This window comes from Sphaerodactylus townsendi, linkage group LG05 (assembly GCF_021028975.2).
Source record: "Sphaerodactylus townsendi isolate TG3544 linkage group LG05, MPM_Stown_v2.3, whole genome shotgun sequence".
NCBI classification, from domain to species: Eukaryota; Metazoa; Chordata; class Lepidosauria; order Squamata; family Sphaerodactylidae; genus Sphaerodactylus; species Sphaerodactylus townsendi.
In genome coordinates, this window is record NC_059429.1 from 83,420,987 (window position 1) to 83,447,730 (window position 26,744).

The 26,744-nt window shown below is 40.4% G+C and overlaps 1 protein-coding gene across 1 annotated transcript in view; it reads left to right on the forward strand.

Moving 5' to 3' along the window:
• Positions 1-26,744, forward strand: part of FOXP4 (forkhead box P4) — a 162,388-nt gene that overhangs the window by 46,887 nt on the left and 88,757 nt on the right. The gene's annotated exons all lie outside the window — the stretch shown is intronic.

The window sequence follows — 26,744 nt, forward strand, 5'->3', positions numbered from 1 at the left end:
TAGTTTGCTGCTATTGGTTCTTCAGCCACATTTGCCCCTTGTGGCCAGAGAGTCTTTTCTATCATGTTTTAATACTTTCTCATGGAAGTTATGTGCTACTTGAGTTGACTTCTATTATGAACATTCATTGACTGGGCCTTAACTTAATACTCTAGTATACTTTAACTTGAGCTTTTTGCTCATTTTTATGCCTAATACTAGTTTTAAAGCACTACCCTGCTTTTCTTTCTGCGTAGCCTCTGTGTTGCAGCAGGTTGTGTGAAGAGACTGGCCCATCATATTGCTGCGGATGAAAGATGGGACTTCTTTAAACCCTTGCTCCACTTTCGCTTGTAAAGTGGAACCCTTAAAAGGCAACCTTGAGCAAGTAGCATTTCCCCAAGCATCAGCACAGGAAAAGTGAATGGCAGTGTTTTGACATCCTGGTGCAGGCAAATATTTCTGTCTGACATACACCGACTTGTTGCCATAAATTCTCGTTGGCATCCCCACTGAGTCTTGGTCTCCTGAGAGTGGACCATTCTGCTTTTTGTAATCATTTTACACATTTTGCATGTTTCCAGTGGTGTGAGTAAGTTGGCTTAAAGCTGGGTGAGGCTACAACCCATCTCATAGGCACTGCACTCTGAGTAGACTTTTGGATGATTTCTAAGGCCCAGAGAATGCAAGGTCAAGTTATTTACTATGCTTTGTATAAAGTGCAGTCTCATCTGCTTTGTAGACTTAACTGTAGCAGTTATGGTATTTGTGCTGCTGTGATTCCGCCTGTCTACACTAAGTTTTACATTGTTTTGTGTGCACACAGCACAATGCTGTCTTTTGACTTTGTCACCTCAGACCTGAAAGTGCACATAGGTGCTTCATTAGGGTGACATTCTGTACATTTATTAATGAGTCCTACCTCCAAATCAAGACTCATATGCTTTGAATTGGGGAAATGCATGATTAATATTTTCCTTGACTACTAGTCCATTTTGATATTATTTCCAAAGGTACAGGATAGTGATAAACTTTTATATGAATCTGTAAGGCATACGCACACTTGCATATACCATATGTTCTTACATAATACATCTCTCTGTTTGAACTTTATCCTTTGTGTCTTTTTTGGTACTCTCTTTTATGTGAAGAGATACATGTTATTACACATGGAATGTAAGGACAGTTTAAGTGTGTGCACTGTAGGGATTTCCTTTGTGCATGTGTATTTCTCTTGAACATATTTAAATAAGGACATAATTTACATATGATTTCTATATGATGCCTGCATGTACACAGATAAAATGTATGGCTAAGCACATGCAATTGCAAGTTACATTTCAAAACAAAATCTTAGAGAAAATATAAAATTTCCTCCTAAGGTACTAAATAAGGAAATGAACCCAACCTCATAGAGAGATTGCCTCCCTGAGCTATAAATTCCTGTGTGAAAGCTGTAAAAAATTGCTGTGTCTGATACTTTAGTAGCGAGCACTGTAAATCCATTACCTGAATAACAGCCGTTTCTCATGCAGTTAAGCCACTGTTCCCCTGATCTGAAGGGTAATCATGCATGCCATGCTTCTTTGAGTCACCCCTGCCGAATGAAAGAGGACACAGTTCTTCCCTCCTTAAGAGGTGCCTGTGTGTGGCTATCTTCATGATGTCTTGGGGCTAGCCACTAGCAATGTGAGTGAAGGGCTGGTCAGCTCTTATGTTTGCTTGTAGCCAAGTAAACACCTTGGAGGCTGAACCATGTGCTGCCATGTTGAACCTGCCACTTAATATTGTAGTTGGTTAGGACATTGAATTATTTCATAAAAGAGATATTTAGGACTAATTCTAACATTACATTTCTTTCCCCACCTCATATGGGGAAAGACATTTACATGGTAGTGGCTTCATGTGGCAGCTGCAACACTGTTAAGCTGCATGGGTTGGGCTAATGCGATAGTTCATGTTCTGCTATTGGATACTCTCCCTAGGCTTCTAAATTTTAGCACTGTGTTTCCCTGAAAATAAGATCTACCCCAAAAATAAGCACTAGCATGATTTTTCAGTGTTGTTGGAGGATGCTTGAAATATATAAGCCCTGCTCCAAAAATAAGCCCTAGTTACAGATTCCCTAGCACAGCCCCCACCCTGCCAGGCCAGACACAAGTGCCTCAGACACACAGGCTACACACTGGCCCGCTGGATCTTTGTATTGAAAAAGGTCATCTTCTAGCAGGCATGGTCCTGCCTTTGGGCTATCTTTTAAGTTATGGCGAGCATTTTTAAAATTATGATTTTTAACTAATGCAGGTTTAACATGTTGCCGCCCTGAGCCCTTCTGGAATGGGCAGGATATAAAAATTAAAATGAATTTAAAAATTTTAACAGCATACTCATGAGCCTTTGCTAAATATACAAATTAATAATTTGCATATTTAGCAAAGGCTCATGGGTATGCTGTTAAAAAAACCTTTACATTCATTTTTATTTTTATTTTTATATCCTGCACATCCCAGAAGGGCTCAGGATGGCAACAACATGTTAAACCTGCATTACAGTTAAAAATCATAATTTTAAAAATGCTCACCATAACTTAAAAGATAGCCCAAAAGCAGGACCATGCCTGCTAGACGATGATCTTTTTCAACACACAGAGCCAGTAGACCTGTATAAGTGTTTGAGGCACTAGTGCCCGGACTTGCAGGGTGTGTTGCCTGATGGGGGGTGTGCCCTTTCAAGGGTGTGGCAGACAGGGTGTTATTTTGCCTTGGGCTCTGTTTTTCCTTCCTGAACCCACGGGGCACAAAAAATAAGACGTCCCCTGAAAATAACCCCTAACATATCTTTTGGAGCAAGAATTAATATAAGACCCTGTCTTATTTTCAGGGAAACACGGTAAATGCTATACTCATATTTATATTGCATTGACAAAGTACCAATCTCTTGTCTTGTTCTGTGGAGCAGTTCTCTTGAAGAAACGCAAGTGGAAAAATGTTTATATTGTTCACCTGTGTGGCTATTTCTGCAATACTTTTAAATAGGAGCTGGCAGGACTCAAGTATTCTGTTGATGGATCCCTATGGGGAAAATGTTATGCATATGTGTGGCAACTCTACAGAAATCAATCCAGAATCCTTCAAGTTCAGGCAGACATTACTTGGGACCCTTTCTCTTCTTCAACCCTTCCAGGGTTAAGGATTGGAAGACAAAAATGCTGACTTGAGTCTCTTGTCCTAATTGCTAGACTGAAGCAAACCTAAAAAAAACCAAGTGCAAAATCTGCCAATGTCTCCACCCCATATCTGTATGAATTTTTAAATTTGGTTGCTGTCTTTTTTTCCTATGCTTAATGTCCATTAATTTTATGGAGATGCTCTCTTAATAGAAGGATGTGTATAAGAGGTTGCTTTCAGTTGCAACACTAGTATGCTGGTGTGTAAGCTTTTGAACACACATGCACTTAAGATGGACCAATGTAAACTATTCCAAGAACCCCTAGAGCAGTGATACTCACTCAGCTAAGTTTCAAGTTTCCCTGAGGTGCAGGCCAGATGACAGGCATGAAAGCAAATGGGCTTCTTTTGGTTGGTGTTAATTGTGAAAGGGATCTTTGCAAGTCAGAGACTGAGTACCACTGATTGCCAAAAATATGTGTAGGGGACAATAGCAGTTGAAAGCAACCTGTGTCCTCCCCCAGAAATACCTCTTTGTAGCAATATCAAAGGGAAAAAAGCTAGGATTCTTGTGTCCTTTTCTTTCTTGGAAATAGAGAGCTAGGAATAAGCTAGAAATGAGTCTTCCACAACTGTCCCTCTAGGCATGCAATTTCTCTATAAAGGAAGATGGTTGGCTATGATTATTATCCCAAATAATGTTTGTTGCCCTCACTTGAGTGCCTGCACTGCATAAGGCATATAATTAACCTGTGGAACTCACTGATGCAAGACAGTACTTAAAGGCAAAGGAAATTTGTGAACGCAGATGGCATCTGCAGTGACACTAGCTCAGATGAGAACCACTGGTGCCATCAATCTTCATGCTTCAGAGAACAAGCTGAGCAGCTGGGGTCAGTAATAAATGTCCCCATATATAGAGTTTTGCACAATTAGGTACTTTATGAAGGATTTACGCCTTCTTCAGTAGAATCCCATGTCAGACCCTGTGTAAAGAGAATACTGAGCCATTGGTCTGTTCCTGTCTGACAACTCCTGTTTCATCCTTGTGCTTCAGACCCCAAATGTGCCTTCTCTGGCTGCCTGTTATTTTTGAAGGCAGCACCAAGAGAAGGACAGTTAGGAAAATAACAAGTGGGCTGTAAAAGAAAGACTAAAAGGGTAGAATTCATTCACATGTTACGTGCTCAGTTAGAGTCTCCTTCTGCCGCAAGAAAAATTAAGAGTCGACATGCTGCAAAACTACAGAAGAGACTGCTTATAAGTGGTTTTTCCAGAAGGGGAATAACTAATGATACAAACATGGAAAGATGAATGCTGAACTTTGGTCTCAGGATTCAAGGCAATCTTTTGTTAGGCAACTTTGGACTTGTTCTATTATCAAAAGCCAATTTGTAAGCATGACAATCAGTAAATCCACATCCAGCTGTTCTTTATGGAGTTACTGCAGTTCAACAAAAGTCGATAATTATATGTTGCTGGGCACCACAAGGAAAAAGTGCAGCTTCTGATACATCTACTTTTTGGGTGAACTTTCAATATTGGACTGTAGAATATTCTAGATCTGATCACATTTGGCAAATATTATGTCTTTATATAAGACATTGTGCATAGGAATATCAGATGAGTCCTACTGGATCGGAGCAGTTGGCTGACTAGTCCAGTATACTGACTTATGAAGGACAGCAGCCAACAAGTTGCCCTGGAGGGGCAAACAAATAGGGGATGGAGGCCAAGGGCTTTCCCTAATACTACCGATTACGCCCTTTTCAGGATAAAGATGATACCAGGTTTGAGAATTCATCTGCCATTTCCTGGACCATCTTTGTTCTAGAATGCTCTGTTTAGGTCCTGATGTCTACCTAGTTCTGTCCCCAAGGCCGATTATGCACAAGAGACAAGACTAAAGATCATAATCACTGGACCTGATTGACTTGTCCATGCTTTTGGGCCTGCTCATGGCCACCATCAACATAGTGCTATGGGGAAGACTGCATGCCAGATCCCTGAAATGGACACTTCTTCCATTCCAGAGACAAATAGCAACAAACAGGTCCAGAAGTGTCTTTCTTCCTCTTCAGTTGAGGAGATAACTGTGGTGGTGGACTCAATCTGTGCACCTGGTCCAAGGAGTCAAGTTTGTGCAGATAATCCAGGTCCTTGTCACCACAGACACCACAAAAGGTGGCTGAGGTCTCACTATCTGGACCAGGTAGCCCAAGGAATGTGAACTGTCTTAGAAGCCAGAAACAGTGTAAACAGGTTAACATTAAGGGCAGTCAGGAATGCCTTGAAGATGTTCCAGCAGCTAGTGAAGGGGTACCACGTATTAGTCCAGACAGATAACAGCACTACCAAGGCTCATGTAAATTGCCAGGGAGCAACTTAGATGCACCAACTCCATCAGGAGGCCCTCCTTCTTCTATATTGGGGTAAGAAATACATACTCAGCTTAAGGGCTAGACATATGAATGGAGTCTTTAATGTTACTGCAGGCTGGCTTAGTTGAACAGAGATGGATCAAGGAAAATGGGGCCTTCATCCTTCTGTCTTCCACACTATTATGGACAGGTTCAGGGAACCAATCATAGACTTATTTGCAAACAGGGAGAAAATGCAAAGTTAGTCATTTTTTTCCTCTTGATTTCAAGACCATCTGATAGAAGGGGTGGATGGCCTGAGAAAGAGATGACCACTGGGCCTTCTATATATCTTCTCACCTCTTGCTCTATTGGGCAAGGAATATCAGGAAGGAAAAGGCAGAAGTGCTACTATTGGCACCACATTGGCTATGGAGGCCCTGGTTTTTGGACTTAATGGACTTGTGTCTGGGGTATCCATGGAAAATACTGGTATGCACAGACCTTCTAAGCCAGGGTCTGATCCTACACCCAAATCCAGATTGATTACAGTTAAGGGTGTGGATATTGAAAAGCTAAATCTGGTAAAACTGGGGTTTATGCAGATGCCATTCTATCGATGCCAGTAAACACTGGAAGCTTTTGCTAATTTTGTTTCATGTTGGAAGGCAATGTGTTAGTGGTCTTCCCTCAGAGAAGCAAAATGATTTGCCCCAACCTCAAGGAGAATCAGAATGGGAATTATAAAGACATGCCTGGCTTCCAGACCTCTGTTTGTCCTGGTAAAGTCCATGATCTTAGTGATTCTTTATATTTGTTCATTTATATTTATATGCCGCCCTTCCCCTAATGGGCTCAGGGTGGATTTCATCATATAAATAAGTACAGTTCATATTAAGCATTTAAAAAACACAAACACAACCTTTAAAACAGATGGCAACTAAAATCTCGATGTGGTGATGAAGGGGAGCAAGTAGGAGAGAGAGAGGCCAGAAGTTGGTGGAGATAATTAATTGTACTGTTTCTGCCTCAACCATAAGCCTGGTGGAACAACTTTGTCTTGCAGGCCTTGTGGAATTGCATCAAATGAATTTATAAAGAAGCTACAGCAAGAATCCTGCTGCTGCTAAGGTTATTGTCTTGCTGAAAAGACTTATTCAAGGCACGTGTTTTAGGATGCATTTTGAAGATCACAGTGCAGGGTTTTGTTGTGGTCATTCCAGCTGTTGTTCAGGTATAACATATTCCCTCCACTTCTTCATGGGCAGACAGTATGCCCGGCTTCTGAGCTTATGGTAAACAAGGCCTGGAAACGTGAGCTGGGCTGTGGAGTAATGAGGTGACAGAAGGAGAGAGAGATAAACAGAGAGAGTCAGAAGTCAGGCATCTGACAGGAGTTTAGACTGAAACAAACAGCACTGAAAAGAGAGTGCACGTCACTTTTGAACAAGACGGAGTGTCTGTTTCCATGCAATGGGCAGAGCTGAAGAGCTTGTTTAAATAGAGATGAAAGGAACGAGGAGGCTGTGTGACCTGCAGCCTGCATTTGGTCCTGAGGCTAGAAAAAGCAAGGGAGTGTCAGAAATGGAAGAGAGGAAGTGCCGAAAGTTGCATTCAGGAAGCCTTGAAGGAAGAAATTTAGGATGGGCTAGTGTAGAGTTTGATTGTTTCATGCAGATGAGTTTATTTGTTTATTTTAAATATTTATTGTCTACCTTTCTTCAATTCAGAGCTCAAAGTGGCTTACAATATCAAGGCAGCTTACCGTACAATATATGAATTGGAGAGTTCACCTGTTCTTGGGACAGTTTCCTTTACAGATTGCAAAAAAATCTCCACTTATTAAAGGAAACTACAGAGATTCCAGTAAAAAAAATTGATAACCAATTACCGTGAGACCTTCTTTGTTGTTTTTGTTTAAAGAAAGAATCCGGGAACTTAAGATTCAAGCATGTGTGCGCACACAAAAAAACACATGTTAAGTTTCCATCTGTTGCTTCTTTTTAGATCATATCAATCCACTCAAAACCTTACTGCAGAGGAAAATGGTGTTGAAAGTGTGAAGTTACCATATGCCCAGATGTTTTCTGTGTCCTCCGAAAGCTTGAAATGGTATTTCAACTGCTGTGGATCCCCACCTCTTTCCCCATGTAACTTCCCTTTCAGCAATGACTGTTTGTCTTGCCCTTGTCAATTTGATATTAATCAGACTTTGAAAAAAATGGTTGCTACCAGGAAAAGAAAGCAACCTTGATATTTCATTTTTACTGTTATTCCCTATCTTATCTGCTGTACCTAGCCTGTGATTGGGTTGTGAGTTTTGGCCAGTGTTGGTTGTGGTTTGGTTTCTAATGAATTTTGGTAAAAATAATAAACCATGACAGTGTAAATACTATTCACTTCTACCTCTACAAGCATTCTGAAACAATTGCTTGCCATGTGCACATGTCCACACATGTGTGTATGTGCAAAATAAAATAATCACAGACAGAGCCAGCATGGTGTAGTGGCTAAGAGCAGGTGGATTCTAATCTGGAGAACCAGGTTTGATTCCCCACTCTTCCACCTGGCTGAGGCTTATCTGGTGAACCAGATATGTTTCCGCACTTCTACATTCCTGCTGGGTGACCTTGGGCTAGTCACAGTACTTCGGAAATCTCTCAGCTCCACCTACCTTACAAGGTGTCTGTTGGGGGGAGAGGAAGGGAAAGGAGCTTGTAAGCCACCTTGAGTCTCCTTATTGGAGAGAAAGGCGGGGTATAAATCCAAAACTCTTCTTCTCTTTTCAAATTACTACTCCATTTTGCTTTCAGAGACTATTTATCTGTACTGGTGCTACATGCAGAAGCAGCAACATTTATATATTCCTTATTGCATAGCTGCATGCTGGGAATGTGACTGAGGGCCCAAACCTGTAACCATGGTTCTACTTTACATGTAGCTACTTCCTATACAGTTGTATATGCGCAAAAAGGAGAGTGTTACATGAAGCTCTTCATAAATTAAAGCTATTCAATGCTTTGTACTGGTGACTGTACTTAAACTGGTCCTTAGTGAATGGCTTAGAAGTACTCTGGTCTCAGTCAAACAGAACTAGCTGGGTTAAGAGTGCCCAGCTCCCTGGTGGCCAGTTTTATCCCTGAAAATTATCAGACTTAATTTATCCAGGAGTTAGATGTTAATATGCTTGCTGGTGCCACTAATTCTTTCTAATTGTGCCTAAAAATCTATATCATGGATTACTCTTAGAATAGGTTGCCACTGTAGGAAATATTTCTCATGTTGTCCAAGTGTTATCAATAGATCTGTGTCCTTTGCCTGGGCAAGTGCTTGAAAGCATATTTTCTCTAGCTGTGATACTGATTATGGTAGGTAAGGTGGAACACATTCGAGAACTCAGGATCCATTTTGCGATCCTGATCACTCAGGTGTGACTCAGTAAAATAGTTTTAATGAGTTGTGACTTCTGTACTTTTTGAGATCTAGGGTTAAGATCCCTTGATTCTAAGCGACCTAGGTCTAGAACTGTGGCTCCAACATCTTCTGGAGTGCCATATTCATCCCTGCATGTGTTTAGAAAATAGCCTTGGAGTGTCTATTCATATTCCTGCTTGATGTCTTGGCCCAGAAGAGTATGTATATATCTGTAGTCTGAAAGCTGCCTGAGCTACAGTAAACATGACGTTTCTGTATTGTAATCCTGTTGCTCTGAACGTGCCCTTGGGGAAGTGGGGACAACAACTCCTATCTCTTTCCAAAAAGTAACGTGTTAGAAACAACTTCCATCAAGGCTTCCGCATATTCCTCCTGAAGAGAATGAAAAGAATGGAGAAATCATTTCCTAGCTTTCTCTCCCAAATCTGATGGTGTTAAAGGAAAATCCTTACGTTTCAGTGGTGGGGCCCAACTGAAAAATGTCCTGGGATTCAATAGCATGCATTTACATTGTGGCAAGGGTCACAGGAGGGGAAAGGTCAGCCAGGGTCATGGGAGGGTTGCCTAGCGTCTGGGAACTCCCACAGTGGTTGCTGTGGGAACATCAAGAGACCTCCAGTGTGCTAACATCCTGTAACGAGATTCAAAAGACTTCAGTCTTTGCACATTAATGAGTTTTTAACTTGGTGGCTATGTCCTTCCCTCCAGAACCTCACTTTCCCAAGTGCAGATCGTCTTTAATCTTTAGAAAGAAATAGCATAACAGAAACTGGAGAGATCAAGGCAGTGTGATGAGAAATCATCTATTCAATACAACAGGATTGGGGAGGGAAGAATCCTCCAAAAATCAGGGTAACGGAGTTTGCGCTGAAGACAGCCATACAGCCCATTGACTGCTCTTGACTCCCCTAGGAGCCGCTGCTGAGAACATCTGGGGAGGAGATTAACCTTACTCTTTTTCTTTCATTTGCTTGATAGTCAACACAATTTGGTATCTACAGCCTTGACACAAAAATCTTCAAATTATTGGAAGGACAGTATGGTCCTGACTAGTCTTGTTACAAAGACAGTGTTGAGCAGCCTATCTCCATTTAATGCTAGCTTTATCTGGGAAATGTTAGTAATCAGTGTGGCTAACTTCTACTGTCCCATGCATTGTTGACAAATTTTTAAAGGAGTGCTCCCTCTCTTTCATGAAATGAAACCTCTTTCATGAAATGAAACCTGAATGAAATAATTACATGAAGAATCCTGCTGCACGGAGGCAGGGGAGGTGTACAGCAGTAATCATTCTGAAATAGTTTAAAAGAATTTAACTCAATTGTGTTTTTCGGGAAGGGGGGCTTCAGGCATTTCACGGCCATTTGACCTTACTATTTAGCAATTTTTTCCTCAATAAATTTCTGTATGTCACTATAGTCTTCCAAGTGGGGACCCATTTGAGAAAGCTGACCCAACAATAAAAACATAGGCTGTAAACAAGTAGTCCTTAAGGTGCCACAAGACTCCTGTTTATTTTCACAGCAACTGCTCTGGAATTATCTTTGGTGATATCTCGGATATGATTGCTTAAGGGCTCATGGAAGAAGGAGGAGTTGGGTTTTATAATGTTTTCTTTTTCTTTGAGGAATGGCTTCCAATTACCTTGTCTTGGTATAGTAGTTAATTTGGTGAACAGGGTTTGTTTCCCCACTCCTACACATGAACGCTGCTGCGTGACCTTGGGCTAATCACAGTTCTGTCAGCTTCACCTGCCTCACAAGAAGTCTGTAAAGACAGAAAGGAAGGGAAAGTGATAGTAATAGTAATCTGCTTTGATACTCCTAAAAGGTAGAGAAAATCGGGATATAAGAACCAACTCTTCCTCTTCTTCGTCCCCGCAACAGACACCTTGCGATGTAGGTGGGACCAAAAGAATTCTGCAAGATCTGTGACTAGCCCAAGATCACCCCACAGGCAGCATGTGGAGGAGTGGGGGATCCTATCTGTTTCTCCAGGTTAGAGTCTGCTGCTCATGTGGAGAATCAAACCAGGGAATCAAACCAAGTTCTTCAGATTAGTGTCTACCACTCTTAACCACTACACCATGTTATATAGCAATTGCAGAGCAATTGCTAGCTAGAGGGGGTAAAGGCATTTAAAGAGCAATTCTGAAAAGTAGGGGAAATGCAATAGATGTTTGATCAAATTCCAGAGGGTATGATGCAAGGACAAAAGAGTGGTCACACACACATGCCACACACCTAGCTGTCCAATCATCTAACTGGTTTTCAAGGCAAGAGACTCTGGGAGGTGGTTTGTCATTGCCTGCTTCCATGGCATAACCCTGGCATTTCTTGGAAGTCTCCTTTCCAAGTACTTGCCAGGACTGACCCTGCTTAGCTTCTGAGATCTGATCTGTTGAGATCAGGTTAGCCTTGGCTATCCAAGTCAGGGTAGTGTAGTACAAGGATGGCTAATTTGTTGTTCTTCATTCAACATTTTGCAGAAATCTACTTCTGTTCAAATGAGGAACTTCTTTTTATACTTTTTCTTTTCCCGCTTTCCAGAGCAATAAATCTCCCTTCTAGTTTCACAAAAACTTTACATATAACACAAGAGTCTACTAATGTAGTAGTTGTGTTGGAATTAAGGTGATGTTATTAATTCTTAAGTTGTTTGCAAGTCTCACTGTAATTGCTGTACAGTTTTGGCCTTAGTAGTTGTGAAATCTTTGATTTTTACCTTTTAAAAATTTGTTTGCCTTCTTTGTTCATGGGTAAAAATAAAACACTTCAAAGTTTTGCTGAAGTGTAGCCTAATGCCTCAAAGAATAAATATTAGAAGGGAGTGTTTGGTATATTCCTGTCTACCTACACTCCCAAGTAGTATTGTGTATGCAAAGGCAAGATTTATTACTTTTCAAAACTTGCGACTTGCTGTGGGGAGATGGCAATCAGAAATCCTTTCCTTCCCTTGTTCAGACTTAATGGCTGTAGACCTTCAAATAAAGTGGTCTTCTAGTACTCAAAAGCCCATTGGTATTGACTGGGCGGCCTGCTGGGCTAAGCACATGAAGAAAACTATCAGATGCATTTCACCCCCTTTTTAACAGAGCTGACACCAGACTATGGCTTTGGTGATTCCTGGCTGTCTTTCCAAATTACAATTATATAATAATGAACCATCTGGAAAAATCATTTCATCCACCAAGTATGTGTTTTTTATTTTTAACAATTTTATGCACAAACTATGTTTAAGTGTTTGATGAAAATAACTTTCAAAATGGAGCCATTTCATATTGCAGGGTGAATTAAGAATGTATGCATGGGATGAGGAGTGAACATTTAAAAATGTTATTAATTGTAATCGTGTGATTACATTTTTTATATCTTGTGTTGGACTTGGTTAGATATTTAAGGGAAAAAATGAAATGCCAGACCACCTCTTTTCTCTGTCTCTTGTGTGAACATGAAACTGATTTTGGGAAAGAATTGGGAGGGAAGGACTTGTCTGGTTCAAAGGCTGAACCAGGTTCTGCTGGTCTTATTTTGTAGATAGAAGAATGATAGATTTATCAGAGGGCAAACTACTGTGTGGAAGTGACATTGCCTAAAGAATATCCAGTCTAGAACTAGGGAAAGTATGTGTGTGTGTGTTTTGGTTTTTTCTTTGAAGACAGAAATTATGACTAGAAGAATCTAACCATATGTTACTTTTTTGTTTGTTCAGCATTTAATTCTGATCAAATACAGGAAGGTGGGGGGGGGGATGCAAGAGTGGGTTCCCTTGTTCTGATTACCTATTAAAAATCTAGCACACTTCTAAATCTGGGATGTGAAAATGTCATTTTTATGATATAAACATAATGGGCAGACTTTTTCAAAGAGTCTGTTTTGGATAAAGGAAAGGAGCTGGAACACATTTATACATGATTTTTAAAGAATATTTTAATATATTTTAGAATATACTTAATAGTTGTATCTTGATGAAGGTTATTTCCTCCATCCCATCCATGTGGGAAGTATTTTTTGAAATGGATAAAGGGAAGGCATATAATCACAATTAGCTTTCTATTCCAGATCCATGTATAGCTTTAAATTTTCTATAGAATTTAATTTGAGTTTGTGTTTAAGCATAGCATACTCTCCCATGTTAATAAGAAGAAAATAATGATCAGTTTTGTAAAAAATAAAAGTTACTCTTGTAAATTTACCTCCTGGCTATATGAAAAGAAGCAATTTGAAGATAACATTTCATTGTTTTTGAAGTGACCCTGTTTTAACTTTTGCACATGTTCACTCTGAAAGAATTGGTTATTCATGTAGATTTTCTTGGGTCCTAAATTCCTGTAGGCTTCTGTCAAGGGAACTTGGAACAATTAGATGAATAACCTTTTGTAATAGTTCTTGCATGTGGTTTAATTTATTTATTTATTTATTTAACTTTTATCACACTCTTTCCCAACAAGTTATGCTCAGAGCAGCTAAACTGCTTGAGAAGAGTCTTGGGGAAATGATGCTTTGAAAGGAATGCACAGCTCCCACTCAGAAAAAAAGTCATGCTCTGCCTTTGGAGTCGGAAGCTAATGTGAAGAGAGTAAATTGTTTGAGTTTAGTCTGTCACTTTCAGCTGAAGGAAAACAGCTGCTCATCTATTGTGTAAAAACATAATCTTGACTGACTATAACCATACCAATTTTTTGGCAATTTTTTTGGTCAGCTGGAAATTTAAGGGAATGTTATCCCCTCTCAACTATATCCGTGTAACATTTTCAAGTTGACAACAGCAGATTTGGCAGTTTCATTTCTAGCAAAGTGATCATTCTTAGGTTTCTAAAGTGTGGCATTTTTCACCACTATAGCTCCCATTTCTTCTTCATGTGGCAAAACTTTCTCAATGGCCAAACACACCTGGGATTAATTGAAAACTTTCTTTGCTGTAGGTGTGTGCACACAGTCTATTCAGTCTAAACTGCTTTAGGTATTTTGTAGTTAAGCCATAAAATAGTAACTGAAAATCAGACATGAAAAACTAGAGACAGAAACCACTCTAAAACCAAATAATTGGATCTGTACTACTCTGGCTCAGAATTCAGAACCCAAGTTGGACCTGAAATTTATTTGTCAAATCCAATATACTTCTAAAGCTCCAATTTCTTCTTCATAAATGCTACTGATTGGTGTAGATTCAAACCAGGAGGTGAGGGTTCAGGGAGCAGATTTGGAAACTCACTAATCCTGTGTTTAGGCCTTTGAAGTTGATACATTTTTGCTTCATTTTGAAATTTGCTCAAAACTATCTCCTCTTGGTACATTTCTATTTGCTGAATAATTATGTGTAATAATATAAAATGTTTAAAAATTAAGTGCTGTCTTAGATAAACTCTCAGCAGAGCATGACATTTTAAAAAACTTTTAAAAATTGCTACAAGGTTTTCCTCTTAATCTTTCAAACAAATGCCTACATTTTTCCTTTCCTTACTTCTTGCACTTACCATGGAATGCATCCTAATCTTTGCAAAAACCATTATTGCTACTAGGTTTGATAAGGGGTAATTAGGTGATGGAGGAGGAACAAGAGATTCATTGTATCTCCTTTTTCTAACTATATATCACAATGATGACATGCATACTTTATAATATGCATACTCTAACAAAAAGTATTTTTTTCTGATAGTAGGGGCTGCCCTTTGAGCCCGCAATTCAGTAGCTGATTCCGCAACAACATACATGTTAACATATGAAACCAGTGTTGGGAAACTGGAGTAAAACTGAGACAAGATTAAGGAAGTAAATTGTGATAGCTTTTTGTAATCTGGGAAAGGGGGCTGCTCACATTACTGGGGTTGGCTGGGTAATCTGGCTTGCAGCCTAAACCACATGAATACTAGTAATGCTACTTGATTTTATTTCATTTATAAGAAAACATGCTTTTTTTTCAGAGTTGGAACTGCAATGGTCATTAATGGGTTTTAGAATTTTGTGGCTAGATAAATCTAGAAAGTTAATGGATTTTCCGCTTTAACTGGTATGGAACGTGTGGTTACTTATCTCCTGTTGGTGATAGATCGCCATAACTGCATAGTCTAGCTTCCTATAGTCCAGTGGTGGCGAACCTTTGGCACTCAGAATCTAGACTATAGGAAGCTAGACTATGCAGTTATGGCAATCTATCAAACATCTAGCTTCCTATAGTCTAGCTTCCTATAGTCAAATGTGCATAATTCTAATGTAGCTCTTCAAACTATAAAGGCTGTAACCACTTGGAGCCTGTGTATTTAGGAAATTTCCTTTCCTTTGTTCTTGTCATAATCATCATCAATTAGTGGTAGTCTCGGTGAGTCTTGTACAAATGGTGAACATGTGCAGTAAGGAGATTTTTTAGTGGCTGCTCTGCAATTCCCTTCCTTCAGAGTCTGTGTCAGAGTCTGAGAGCAAAGCGAGACCTTACAAGGAGAAATGTATTAGTGGGCTGGGGTGTGATCTTTTCATTACCTACAAAAGTAGAGCCATACAAATTTGACTGCTTTTGGTGTTATTATTTTTCTTTCCTGTTCTGAACCTTTGTGCATAGAGTGGGTTAAAAATGTGAATGCATTTTTTGAGGGGGGCAGCTTTGTTATATCCCAGTAAAATATCCAAGGAGTGATATTGCCTGTTAATGAAACGTTGGGAACTCATCTATGGGGATGAAAATGCAATTCCCCAACAGTTCCCTGAATCTGAATTCCCACTGCAATATTATTTTTGGTGTTTTTTTTTTAGTATATTGTCTTATTTAACCATTGCACTTTGAAGAGTAATGTGGATATGAGTATTTCTCTTACAGGGCTTCAGCTTCATTCACTAGCACAATCATGTTTACAGATAAAGCAGTGAACTTCAGGCTATTTCAGCTGTGAGCTGGCATAGCCGTTTCTAGGAATGTTCTTCCATGGTAATAAGATACTTGGATGATATCTTTGAACTGGATAAAGTATTTAATGGAGAGACAGAGAGGAACAATGTGGTATGTTCCTCCATGTGCTCTAGCATCTCAAGGCATCAGTGGTGCCTTTCAGCTTGAGCAGTACAGTGGCCTTTCTATATGTTTCTTTCTTTCTTTCTTTCTTTCTTTCTTTCTTTCTTTCTTTCTTTCTTTCTTTCTTTCTTTCTTTCTTTCTTTCTTTCTTTCTTTCTTTCTTTCTTTCTTTCTTTCTTTCTTTCTTTCTTTCTCCTTTCTTTCTTTCTTTCGTTTATTTTTTTTAATTCTGGTGTCTAATCTAACTAAACTGGTTAGGACACCTTAACTCTTGATTCTGACTCCGTATCCTCTATTATCTCCTACTTTTATCTGTGTCTTTTTGTCCTGCATCTTACTGTAGTGAGACAATTTTCCCTGTTTTAAGGCTTTTTCCTATTAATGTTGAGTAATATACACTTCTTCTTGTTGTTGTTGCTGATTTTTTTCAAGGCTCCCTTTCATCTGTGGCTTTTGACATCATTACTTTTTAAACTGAATATTAAAGTCTCTGTTTTTCTTCACTGTATTTTTGTTCACAGATTTTGGATAGTTTTATTAGGCAAAATTGATTTTCCGTTTATTCCTGTTCTCAAAGTATTAGATTAATTTTTTCCCCATCCTTTTTTCTTTCCCTCTAACTTGTTACTTCTCAACTTTTTGCCCATTTTTAAAATGACACATCAGGTGCTGTTCATTCTTCTCTTCTTTGGTCATATTTCACTTTAACTTTTCTGAAGTTTGTCTGCTTTTAATTTTGTTTTTCTTCTTTCTCCTGTGCTGCTTTGTGTGACTATTCTATTTTCTTGGCTTCAGTCAAGATTTGTACTTTTGCCTCTGGATCTTCTTCTTAAACATATTTTTCTTTATCTTTTATTGCTTGTTTTAATCATTTAATGGTTTCTGGTGTGATTCCTTTGGATTTTTACTTCATTTTTTAAAAAATATACCATTTCTGATTCTTTCTTAATCTTGGTTTTCCTCTTGTTTTCAATCTCCAATCTGTCCTTGTCATTTTGAGCTCATAGTGTTGCTGTTTGTCCTCCCATGTCTGAATTCTCATTTTCTGGAGCTAAAATTTTACTTTGCACTTTTCTCTCCTTGTTTCTTATATTGGCTTATTTATTAATTAATTAGAATAATTAATTACTGTGTTTCTGTTATTATGCTAAAGATATTTTATAGTTCAGGACAACTGCTTCTGGAGTTACTACTTTTTCTTTTCACATTAGTAATCTCGGTGGGGATTTTTATACTACTCTTACTTTTCATCAGCATTTAAGCCATGACATTTTCATTTGTCAACATTGATCAAATGTATGTTATTTTAATACAGATCATATTTTGGTTCATTCTGTTACTTTGCCACAACTACATTATTGTATTGTTCTTTTTTGGTTTTTCCCCTTGTTTCTACTATAAGCTTCTTGCTTTCTTCTTGTATTCTGCAGCCCACTTTATTTTTATTTTTTTCTGTACTTGAAAAATAATCATCTTCTGCTTCACTGGTAACTTTTCCCTTACATTTAAAAAATGTTGTTACTTACCTTCATAGTGTTGATTCTTTTCCTTTTATATATGATTTCTTTCTATTCTGCTCTTATTGAGGTCTTCACTGGTGCCTGTTAAACCCAATATTAATTTTTGTAATAATGCCAAATAATTATTTGAACTGTTTAAATCCTCATTTAAGGAGGATGGGAGCTTCTCATATCAAATAGCTCACAATGAAGGAGAGTTTAATGGGAGAATTGGGATGGAGGGATACATGTGACATCACTGCTCGCATTACTTGTACAAGAACATTGTATTAAAATTAGTAGAGGTGCTATCAGTGGAGAGGAGATTGCATTGCTTCAGTGATACTAGACTGTGATGGAGTGCTTAGTGAGACATGATTTCTCCATTAAAGTAATCCTAGCTATGGGAAAGATGTTCAGATTTCCAACAACAACTTAGTAATGTTTTATGTTAGTACTGTATGGAAACTTCAAATACATTTCAATATTTAGCTGGTTAATCTTCCCTTTTTGTCAGGGTACTGCTGCTGCCCATGTAGTACTGAGGAGAAGGGAACTTGTTTCTTTATATAAGCAATTCATGCTGGAGGAGGAAATTAAGACCTTGCCTGTTCCAAACCATAGATTAGTCTGGTGCTGGTGATTGGTGACATCTCAGCTGTCTGACTGAACTGAAAGGTTCCTCGACTTGCTTCTCTGTTCCTGCCTGTGTCAGATTGAAACAAGCTTTCCTTCGGGATGGAAATTAGAGTGGGTTTCCCTAGTGTCATGTGACTGGAAAAGAGGTTGTGTCTATAAGAAGGCAGAATTTTCCTTGGTCCTATACTTTTGTCGATTTATTTGTATTAAGGCAGGGAGGGGATTTCTATTTTGTTGTAACTGGCTTATGACAAATTTGACCTGGTGTGTATTGGAAAACATTTATTTCAGTAAATAAAAAGGAAATGGGAGTCACCCATGCTGGTCCTTCCTAGCAGCAAATATTCCAACTTTTAATTCCTCATTTCTTTCCCCTCCGTGACTGTCTAGCAGCAGGGGAAAGGGAGGGAAGTACAAGCTCCTGTGGGTGAACTGCATAGTTGTCACAGGGAGGCCCTAGTGTGAGAATGTAAGGCCATGCCATTTTTTCCTGTAAATCTTGTAATTTCGTGCTTCAGAGCACAACAAAGTGAGAGAGTCAGCAGGGAGTGAATTAAATTCCCCCATGAGAGCTTGTATGGGGTGGGCTTCTTAGATTCTGTCCACAGTTCCCTTGGCTCTCATGCACCATGCTGTGCATCCCTTTAATCGAGCAGCAGGCCTCATACTGCCTTCTGTGTACCAGCCTGGCTTGGTGCCCTCTTGACATGTTCCGGCACCCGTCACGAGCCGTATTCTTTTTGCACAAGCCACTACCAGCTTAATAAACTCACAGAGACTTTACAGGGTTCCCAAAGCCCATAAAACAGGGGGCTGTCCTTACTGTCCCCCTGTGAACAAAGCTCCTGTTGTGTGGTTAATGCAATTAAATTGGGGCCTATTGGAGACTTCGTACAGCTGGCTGTGGCATCGCAGTTTCCTCTGGCCTTCCAGTCAGTATGTAGTTTGTGTTGTAGCATAGTCCTTTCTCTCTCCCCAGATTCCTCTTGAACTTTGTCAAAGGGGAAAAAAGTGAAACTTAAAAAGCAACAACTAGGAAATAGCCTTGTAATGTGCTGGGGACTGTAAAAGTTTCTTTTCAGTCTGGTTGAATAAAACTTCTGTTTAGTGCCCAAAACTGTCTATTCGTATGGAAAAATCACTTCTTCCAATACCACTGTTTCTTCATTTGTAAAGTTGCCTGAAGTACTTCACAGTGATCCTTGAACTTAGTTTTGTAGTATGTATGTATTTTTCCCTATGTGGGATTAGCTGTATTTTAAGAGCCAACAATATAGGCAGTAAGGCTGTGGAAAGGAATGGATTTAGTCCAGGTCACACAGCAGGTCAGTGCTGCTGTGTCATGAATATAAGCCTACACCTTTTGACTTGCAACAGGCCCACCCTTCCTTGGGGAAACTAACACCTTGGGCAAAAGTTGCTGCAAAGTGGAAACTGTTAAAGGGTGGCAGGCTTCTCTGTACATGTTGGAAGTAGATAAAAGTGTCAGCTAAGCTGTTTCCACAGGTATTTGAAAGCCAGGTGGTACAACTGAAACTTAAAACCTGCTGAATTTTGAATGGCATTTCATTGTGACTTTTCTCTTGTCATATTGGCTGGTGCCTGTCGAGTAGACAAATCCAAGCAAACTTTACTTGCATTCCAAAAGAAAATGGCCATCTCCCAGATTTATAGAGCAAAAAAAAAAAAAGGGCTGTTGATTATCCTTTGCATATGTGAACCTATAACCTTTGATTTTTAGCCTTTGTGTTTTGAACATTTGTCTTTCATTATCTTTCAGTTTCTGCCTATAATTGAAAATGTTATGTGGTGATGTCTTCTTAACCTGTATGTAAGATAATTGTGATTTTGAGGAAGGGTTTTTTTGGCAGGGCGGGGGGTTGGACAGCTATACTTTGGATTTCCTGATTTGGGATGTTTGTGTGTTCCTGCTTGTTATATCTAAGGATGACTATACCAGAGTTTCAGAAGAGTTTCTGTAATGTGACAAAAAAGAGAGTAATGCATAAAAGTTTTTTTTAAAAGCTTTGCTGTTTTCCCTTTTTAAATGAAAGTTGCATAAAACCACTAGTCTCCTTTGGACATCTGTTCTTCTTTAAAGCAACCTGTAACATTTCTGATATATGTTGAAAGATGCATACTCACAGTGTACCTTTATTCTGTAATTGTGCTAATGTTCACAGTATGTCTGATTGACAGGCAGTATGCAGCACAGATCATAGTGAAAGTTACAAATAATGTCCTTTGAAATTTACCCTGATAGTGTATAAAATGCATTGTGTACTTAATATATGCAGTATATAATCAAAGGACTGACCAAGATTTTATCACGCCTGTGTTCACAGATGGGGTGCGTGTGTCAGAAACTCATATATATGAACACTGCATAATTTTTGTGCCTATTGATATGTCTGTTTATATTGTGCACGTGTAATTTTATGTTACAAACATATAGAGCTGGTTTGGCACAGTAGATGGTACATGTACAGGTTTTATTCATAGCTGCAACAAGTTATTCACAGGTTTTCTTCATAGCTGCAACAATGCGATCTCTGTCTTGCATTTACATGTGGCAGTGTATGCAATTATACTGCGTACGGCTAAGTGTGCACGCGCTAATCTGATCCATGTGTAGAAAATCAGCTGCTCCTCCAAACAGAGAGAGTACGGTACAGTATGTAAGGTTTAAATGCCTGACGGAAAGTAACTTTGTTCTTTATAGCTGGAAATGTGGAAAATTAACAAGCGGCTCTTTCTCTGGGACACACCCTGCAAGTGCCTCTGCCGACTGGGGAGAGCACAGCCGCCCTTTGGAAGCCAGAGCCTTGATTTACGGCTGTGGTGTTGACAGCTCAGTGGAACCCACATGCTGTTTGCAGCACTGCCAAGCTGGGCTATGACCTGCCGACCTCTACCCCTGTGCTTCCCCCTCCCGTCTCTGTGCTGTAATAAAAACCTGTCTTGCAGGCAGGCCCACAATGACTTTGTTGTTCAGAAATGTACAAAAAAAATTGACATTCTTCTCAAAGCAAAACTAAGGAACGTACGAGGAAGCAGGGCTTTGGGAGCAGTCTCTTTTGGTACTATCAGTTTGTTTATGTTAGAGGTTATTCTCTGCTTGCAGCCTGCTCTTGGCTCCTGACTGAAACCCCTTTTCTCCATGCAAGGCCATGTTCCCTCCCCCTCCCCCCCCCCGTTCCATCTCTGTGATCTGACATACTATAGCATGCTTTTCATCCCCCCCCCACCCCCCCCGGTTTATGTCGTCCTGTACACCTTTCTTTCCTGCCCTTCTTTTCCTCCTTGGAGGTGAAGGTTATGACCATTTTTTCTGCATCCCCATCCCGTATTACTTTTGAGTATTAATTATGTTGATTTTATTTTACTGTGTTCCTTAACCACTGGAAGCATTGGGAGATGGGAATTTATTTCTCTATATCTATTGCTCTGAGGTTCAAGGGGCTCAGTGCATCAGAGGCGTAGCTACCATGGGGACATCCGGGGACAAGCGCCCCGGGCGCCACCTTGTGGTGGGCGGAAAAATTGCAGGTTCGTTAGTGGCTTTTTCTATTTTCCAGGGTTTTTCCCATTTTTGGCCTGCAGGGGGCGCAGCTTTTAGGCTAGCAGCACCAAAATTTCAGACTATTGTCAGGTGACTCTCCTGATGATACCAGCCAAGTTTGGTGCAGTTTGGTTCAGGGGGTCCAAAGCTATGGACCCCCAAAATGGGTGACCCCATACTCCATTGTTTCCAATGGAAGCTAATAGTAAATGGGGCTACCATTTTTGAGGTCCATAGCACTTTGGATCCCCTAGGATCAAACTTCACTAGATGCACCCAGGTGGTACCATAGGATAGTCTCCTGCTGATACCACCCAGGTTTGGATGAAAGAGTTGGTTCAGAAGTCCAAAGTTATGGACAAAAGGAGTGCTCCATCCCCCATTCAATGGGAGCTAATGGTAGATGGGGCTACCCTTTGAGGGTCCATAACTTTGGGCTTCCTGAACCAAACTTCACTAAACCTGGGTGGTTTAATCAGAAAAGTCTTCTGAAGATTCAGCCTAAAAGAAGTTTGGTTTACTGTTAGCTTAAACATTGCTCCCCTGACAGGCACCCTCAAAATTTTTCCCCAGGTTCTCTGCTTTAAATCCACCTCCTTTAGAGTGGATTTAAAGAGGAAGAATCTGAACTCCCTAGATTAAAAAAACATGTTAGAAAGAGTATTGTTGAAGGCTTTTTCCAAAACCAGATTCAACTGGTAGTTGTAGCCAGGTTTTACAGGGCTGTGTAGCCGTGAGAATTCTGAGTAGATCTTGTTCCTAGCGTTTAAGCCTGAATCTGTGGATGGCGTCTTCAGAGGTGTATCACAGAGAGAATTCTGTTATAAGAGAAGGCTGGACACAGTGTATAAGCGGGAGCCCCCTCTCTCTGTGATACACCTCTAGAAAATACCAGCCACAGATGCAGGTGGGAGCATTAGGAACAAGAATACCCCAGACCCACGGCCACTGTGACCACTACTAAGCTCCCACAATAACCAACATTGAAAATGATGCTGTTTGGGGTGGGGAATCTACCCTGAAACAGCATCACTTTCAATGTTGTTTAAACTAGGGAGCCCAGAGTATCCCCTTAAGGTGGATTTAAAGAATCTAGCTGTAGTGATGCTGTTTCAGGGTGGATTCCCCGTCTTCAAAAAATAGCATCACTTTCAATGTTGTTTAAACTAGGGAGCCCTGGGAGCCATGTGTTCAGATTTGTGTGTTGGGCTATGTTCTATAATGCGATGGTGACTTTGAGATGACCTGGTGCAAAAAATGTTGTTTGGTCGTGGTGGGGGAGGAATGCTGCCCAAATGGGGGGGAGGGGCGCAAAACTCAGATTTTGCCCCGGGCTCCATTTACCCTAGCTACACCCCTGCAGTGCATCACCTAGTCTAACCCTATCCAAAGATAGGTATATATCCTGGTTACTTGACGTATTATGTACATTTTATTCTTAGCAGTCAAAAAAACTTTGAATTTACAAGAGTTTAAAATATTGTACACCTGTCAAATCAGCGATAAAAGTAAGCCCAAAAACCTTGTGAATGTACCTGATCACGCATATCTCTGATAGGTGTTTGTGGCCTGAAAGATGGGAGGGGGAAAAAACCCTCACCCAAACTCTTCATTCTCTGACCCCTGCAGGCAGCTTTTACTTACCAGAGGTGGCTGGGCAAGTGGCTTTTACAAGCCTGCAAAATATTCCTGATATTCCTGTCCAATTTAAAAACAAAACAGAATCCTCCCAGGCTGGGTACTTATAATCTTTTCCTTGAATTGCTTTGCTCCAAGGATAGGTTGTATTGATCATTTCAGTACACTCTCTGGTTTTGGGACTGCAGCAGTTTTGATCATCCAGGGTGATTAAATTTTGGGAGGGTGATAAGGGAAGCATGAACTAGCTGATTCTCCTGCAACTGTCAGCATTCTATTGACCTCTCCTGCTTGAGGGTAGGGAGTACTATGTTGCAGTAGTTTGCTCTTTCCAGGAGGGTAATTCTCAAAAGCTGATGCTAGGGGGTCTACTGTGCCTATGAAACCTCTGGGAGTTAATGAAAATGGATGTTGTTAGTATGCAGGCAATATGAAGCTTTATTCTCTTTTTCACTTGATTAGGTGAATGGGTAACATCTCTGAATGCCTCAGCTATATGAGTATGAATAAATTTAATATCAGTACAGAAATGATGGGGTGGACTGAGCAGATCGACTGGCTTGGGAAGCACCTGTTCTGGATGGGATTGCATATTCTGTGAAAGATCAGGTTGTGGATGGGTGAGGGGAATGAACCAGCATTGCTTCTGGAATTCCTAGATATCTTCTGTTGTTGTGGTGCTTTTTAATGGACCTGTTGACTTACAGACTTTGGCTATTGCATTACACTCTGTGTCTCTGCCCCATTAGCTTGCTCTCAATAATTGGCAAGCTATATGCTAAATTTCCATGTGCCAAACTTGAAAAGTGCCTGTCAAGTTAAGATCTTAGGCCCGTGGTGGCGAACCTTTGGCACTCCAGGTGTTCATGGACTACAATTCCCATCAATTGGCCATGCTGGCAGGGGCTGATGGGAATTGTAGTCCATAACATCCTAAGGTGCCAAAGAGTTCCTACTGTCTGCAAAACCCCCACTGAACAGGTGGAGTTTCTGCAGAAGGCAAAATCTACTTTGGATGTAATGGCCTAGAATTTTTGTGCTCATGCTTAATAACAAAATAGATGCATATGAAGGATATGGCTCAAGCAAACTTTTTGTTGCTTTCATTGATTTGAAAGGGGCTTTTGATTTGATCTCGATAGATCTACTATGGGAAAAGCTTACTTCTTGGAATATTGACCCTAGATTGTTATTCTTAATCAGGTAGCTATATTACAATACAGCCTGCCAAGTAAAATGTTCACCAGAGGGCCTCCTCACAAGTAACATCTCCATTAAACAAGGCATTAAACAGGGCTGTATTTTATGCTTCTTCTACAGCAAGGGAAACCAGTATATTCCAGCTGCTTTGAAAGTTTTTAATGCCAAAATAGAATCTCAACTTCTGTATGGGCCCCCCATTTGGATTAAATTGGTAAATTACTCTTTAAATTTGATCCACTCTAAATTTCTACACAAAATCATGGGACTGCCAAATTGTGTGCCCTATGTGGAATTGTGTTTAGAAACTGGACAATCGACCTTAGAAACAAAAGCCTGGTGGAGAACTTTTAGGTTCTGGTTACATGTCCATTTTTAACAGGACTGTTCAAGCTATTTATATCTGATGATAACAGAATCAAAATTTTCCAACTGGCTCCCATTAATTACCAACAAAATTGAGGAAATTGGCATTTCTATTGAATCCTTGGGTATGTTGTCCTATACTGAAGCCTATAAAAGTTTGAAAGAAAGATTACTAGAAACAGAATCTCAAAATCTATTTGCAGCGGCATCCAAAACATGTTCACCCCTTAGCTCCTTGATACCATTTAAACGGGGATGCATAGCAGATTATATATGTATAACCCTAGCCTTAGGAGAGCTATATCATTAGCTAGGTCCAATGTTCTGCCTTCAGCACTGCTATATGGTAGATTTTTTAAAAAATAGAGGGTGCGAAGAGATTCTGCCTCTGTAACTCTAATCAACTGGAAACTTGAACCCATTCCCTCTTCTATTGCACTAAATATGAGGGAATTAGGGGGAAATATGCAAATGCTCTTCCCTTGAACTGTGACAGGATTCCAGATACTCAAAAGATCTTATACTTGCTAAATAACCCTGATCTTGCAGCTTGTGAATTGGTGGCCAAGTTTTTACTAGAAATTATACACCCTAAAGGATAGTTTTGTTTTTTAACTTTGTTGTATCACTCTGTTATTAAGAGATTCTTTGTTATCATTCTCTTTGGGGATTGTTTTAAATCTGGTTTTTGTTTTTTGTTTTTTCTGTATTTTACCTGTATCATCTTTTATGCCAATAAAGGCTTGGTGCTATTCTATACACTCTATGTCAGCATGCCTTTAAAGAGAAACTTCAGTTAGTTCAGAACGTGGCTGCTTAACTTGTGGGAACAAACAGAAGAAAACATTGTTACAACTCCATTGGTTACCAGTATGGTTTTGGGAACAGCTCAAGGTGCCTGATGAAGTTCTAACTGTATCCTAAGAGGAACGTCCTATTCTTATTCTTATTCTTATTCTTCATTCATTCATTCATTCAATTTGATTAACCGCCCTACCCCCAAAGGGCTCAGGGTGGTGTACAACAAAACAACAACAACCGTAATAAAACAAATCGAATAACCCCAGTTAAAAATACAAAACCTTAAAACTATAGCAGCAGCATCCTACAATAAATAGTTAATAATTGATAATAGGGGCGTCTGGCATCACACCCCAGTGGTCAGAACCTGGGAGTGGTCAAATTCTGGGAGGGGGCTGGCAGATGATCAGGTGTACAACCAGTGAACAGGGCAAGAAGAGGGGCGGAATCAGCGGCCGGTCCCCCCAAAAGCCCGGTGGAACAGCTCAGTTTTGCAGGCCCTGTGGAACTCCCCAAGGTCCGCAGGGCCCTAACTGCTGGAGGAAGAGCATTCCACCAGGCAGGGGCCAGGGCAGTAAACGCCCTGGCCCGCGTGGAGGCCAGCCGCATCATAGAGGGGCAGGGGACCCCCAGCAAGTTTGCCTCCGCTAAGCGGAGGGTACGACCCGGGACATATGGAGTGAGACGATCCTGTAGGTATGAGGGCCCCAGGCCGTGAAGGGCCTTAAAGGTCAGGACCAACACCTTGAAGACAATCCGGAATTCCACTGGGAGCCAGTGCAGGTGGCATAACACGGGGGTAATATGATCTCTCGCTGGGACCCCCGTGAGAAGATGAGCCGCCGCATTTTGGACCAGCTTCAATTTCTGGATCAGCCGCAAGGGAAGGCCCGCGTAGAGTGAATTACAATAATCCAGCCTGGAGGTGACCGTTGCATGGATCACCATGGCCAGATCAGTCTGGGAGAGGTAGGGGGCCAGCCGCCGGGCTTGACGGAGGTGGAAGAAAGCAACCCGGGTTACATGTGCCACCTGGGTCTCCATTGAGAGGGATGAATCCAGGTGGACACCCAGGTTGCGAACTGAAGGGGTTGGT